This window comes from Anopheles gambiae, chromosome 3 (assembly GCF_943734735.2).
Source record: "Anopheles gambiae chromosome 3, idAnoGambNW_F1_1, whole genome shotgun sequence".
Lineage (NCBI taxonomy): Eukaryota > Metazoa > Arthropoda > Insecta > Diptera > Culicidae > Anopheles > Anopheles gambiae.
In genome coordinates, this window is record NC_064602.1 from 53091763 (window position 1) to 53095901 (window position 4139).

Sequence of the window (4139 nt, forward strand, 5' to 3'; positions counted from 1 at the left end):
TGCAGCCCAGAAGCGCTTTCGGTTGTTGGAGCAGAGGCTAGCTAAAGACAAGCATCTGAAGCAGCAGTACGATGACTTCATGCGAGAATACGTGACGCTGGGTCACATGTTTCCTGTGCCGGTTGAAGAGGACAGCATGGCTGCGGTTCACTACTTGCCACATCATCCGGTGGTGAAAGAGTCCAGCACGACGACCAAGGTGCGTGTGGTTTTCGACGGCTCGGCGAAGACAACCACGGGGCATTCTCTAAACGATGTCTTGCATGTAGGACCAGTCGTGCAAGATGAGCTGCTGTCTCTCGTCGTGCGATTCCGCAAGTATAAGGTGGCGGTGATCGCCGACATCGAGAAAATGTATCGCCAGGTGAGTATGCATCCCGATGACCGACGTTTACAACGTATTTTTTGGCGCTTTCAGGAAACAGAAGTTGTGCAAACTTTTGAGTTGGCAACGGTGACGTATGGTCTGGCTCCATCGTCATTCCTAGCAACACGTACGCTACTTCAACTAGCTGAGGATGAAGGTGCTCCTTACCCTTTGGCAACTGAAGCCGTAAAGAAGAACTTGTACGTGGACGATCTGATCTCCGGCGCAGAAAGCATTGAGCAAGCAATTCAACTTCGTGACGAACTGACCAGTCTCATGAGTAAGGGAGGTTTCAGGTTCCGAAAATGGTGCTTAAACGAGTAGAGTGTGCTTGATGGGTTAACACCTGATCTGCTTGGAACATCAGCATCCCATGAATTCGAAGCAGCCGCAAATGTCAAGACGCTTGGCATATGTTGGGAACCACCAAACGATGTATTCCGCTTCACGATTGCTATCCCTGATGTACGACCCTACACGAAACGTACAGTGCTATCTACGATTGCCCAACTGTACGATCCGCTTGGCTTGCTATCGCCTATCATCGTACAAGCAAAAATCCTCTTACAGGAACTTTGGGCAAACAAACTCGGTTGGGATGACGAATTGCCGCGGCAATTGTGTGACAAATGGGAAGAGTTTTGCGAACAGCTCCCCATGCTAGCTCGTTTCAAGATCCCGAGATTTGCTTTGACACCCAACTATAACTATGTAGAGCTGCATTGTTTTGCAGACGCATCAGAAGCAGCTTATGGTGCGTGTGCCTACCTGAGATCGCAAAGCATCGACGGCACAACCCAAGTAACGCTGCTAGCTTCTAAATCGAGAGTGGCTCCTCTCAAACCACTTACCATCCCTAGACTGGAACTATGCGCAGCCTTGCTAGCTGCCAGATTACAGCAGAAACTAATATCAGCCATTGACATGGCAGTAAACGAAACACATATGTGGTCCGATTCAACCATCACGCTGCAATGGCTTGCAGCACCACCTAGAACGTGGAAAACTTTCATCGCAAACCGAGTAGGAGAGATACAAGCTGCTGGATGCACTTGGCATCATGTGCCAGGGATCGAGAACCCTGCCGACATGCTATCCAGAGGTGTTTCTGCGGAATTGCTTTTGGAAAGCAACATGTGGATGCATGGACCAGATTGGCTGATGAACGATAGCTCGTGCTGGCCCAGCAAATCGTATGGACAACAGCACTTCACTGATGATGAGCTGGAAAGAAAGGGTAACGTTGTGTTAACTGCCCAAGTAGTCGAGCCCGACCCATTGCTCCTACGATACTCCTCATTCAGAACGTTGGTTCATGTAACTGCATATTGCATGCGATTTTGCCACATTGCGTGCGGTAAAGAACAACGCGAAACGAGCAATCTCTCTGTGGATGAGATTCAAAATGCTAAAATCGTTTTAGTAAAGATGGTACAGCGACAAGTATTTCCCGATGAACTACGACAACTGCGTAAGAAACACAAGCTTGCTGGTGGATCCCCACTCAAGCTACTCCATCCATTCATTGACAAGGATGGTGTCATACGTGTTGGTGGCAGACTTGGACATGCCGATTTGCCATTCTGTGTGAAGCATCCGATCGTCATTCCTGGGTATCATCCATTTACCCAATTGCTGTTGAGGCAGCAACATGAGAAGGTGATGCATGGTGGCATCACATCAACACTTTCAGCCATTCGCGAGGAGTTTTGGCCATTGAATGGCAGGAGAGCGGTTCGATCTACCATCCGAGCATGTTATCGCTGCAACCGAGCCAATCCTGTTCCAATTCAGCAACCGATGGGACAGCTACCGCTTTCTCGAGTCACTGCAAACGAAGCATTTGTCTGTACAGGTGTGGATTACTGTGGGCCGATAATGCTGAAGCCTGTTCATCGCAAAGCAGCTCCTCAAAAGGCGTACCTATGCATTTTTGTATGCATGAGCACCAAAGCAGTGCATTTGGAGCTTGTGGGTGACCTAAGTACATCAGGGTTCCTGAAGGCTTTAGACCGTTTCATCTTCCGACGAAACAAGCCGAACCATATCTATTCGGATAATGGTACAAATTTCGTCGGCGCAAAGAACGCACTTCACCAAGTCTACCAGATGCTGCATGACGAAGCTCAAAACCGTCAAATCAATAACTATCTAGCAGAAGAAGGAATTGAATGGCACCTTATTCCACCTCGTGCACCAAACTTCGGTGGGCTTTGGGAAGCCGCCGTGAAGGTGGCCAAGAAGCTTTTGGTCAGGCAGTTAGGTGTCTCGCTACTATCTTATGAGGATCTGGCAACAGTGCTGATCAAAATCGAAGGCTGCATGAATTCTCGTCCGTTGACGCCGCTTTCGAATGACCCTAACGATTTGTCAGCTTTAACACCGAGTCATTTTCTCATCAAGGGAATGATGCGTCCACCTCCAGAAACTGACATACGGGATGTCCCGACCAATCGACTCGACCAGTATCAGCGGTTGCAGAAGTACGCTCAACATTTCTGGCAGCGCTGGCGTACAGAGTACCTTCATGAGCTTGCTCAGCAACAGCGACGTAATCCACCAGAACAACAAGTCTCTATCGGAGACATCGTCATTATCAAGGATGAACAGCTCCCACCCGCTCGTTGGCCCTTGGCTCGGATCGTGGAAGTACACCCTGGGCAGGATGGGATTGTGCGTGTTGTAACCTTAAAAACTGCCTCTGGGGTAATGAAGAGACCTTCGTCTAAGATATGTTTGTTAGAATGTTCACGAGAATTTTGAAAACTTAGTTGTTCAAGGGGGCCGGTATGTTTGGTACCGCATACGGTAGCATGTACTGGTGAGGAGAAGTGTAGAGGAGGAGAGGTAGAAGGCAGGAGGAGTGAGGAACTAGAATTTTCGGCGTAAGTGTGTGCGTGTTTTTGCATACGCTGCTTGAGCTGGGTGCGCGGCGCTCAGCGATCAGTCGCGAATCGATACTGAATAAAGACACACGTGAACTGTACGAACAATATACATTCCTCCGTGTAATGCAAATATTGATCAAATAAAAATATCACAACGTAGGGCAAACTTGCTAACGATCACGGGACAGAACAATGTATGTTTTAATATGTGTGAATAAAGTAATAAGTGTTTAAGTAAAGTGCAAGGAACACAGTTCACAACAGTGGCGACGAGGATGGGATCTTCCTGCGTAAGGGAGATCCCAGTACGAACCCGCGGACGCCATCGCGATTGGGCACGTCTTTCGCTGCATCATCGTAGCGGCCAACGCGATGGCAAAGGTCCGGGAAACCCGTGGAAGGATTGGGCCGCCGCGACCGCCAAGACCGAGGCCCCCGGCTGCCGTCCCATCAAGGGGACCGTAGGGGCAGCGCTGCACACTCTCGGCGACGTGTGAAGGTCGCCAGGCTGCAGTCCAAGCAACGCCGGCAGCGTCATCGGCGAGGAAGCTTTCCGCCTTGCTGCCGGGCTATGGGCGAGAGCGTCATCCGCCAGGCTGCAGCCATAGCTTCAGCGGGCGAGGGTCAATGCCGCCCTGCAGTTACAACAGCAGTCGAGCCACTGTGTCTTAAGAGGGCGAGGGATCTAAGCCGCCCTGGATGCAGTGTGGAAAAGGGACGAGGACTCATGCCGTCCCGGGTGCTGCTCTGTATTATGGGGGCGAGGTTGTCATGCCGCCCCGGAGACAGCCACAGTGTCTAAAAGAGGGCGAAGGAAAGGCCGCCCTGGATCCAGCACCACGAGCAACAGCAACGCGCAAAGGAAGGGCGAAGGATCAAGCCGC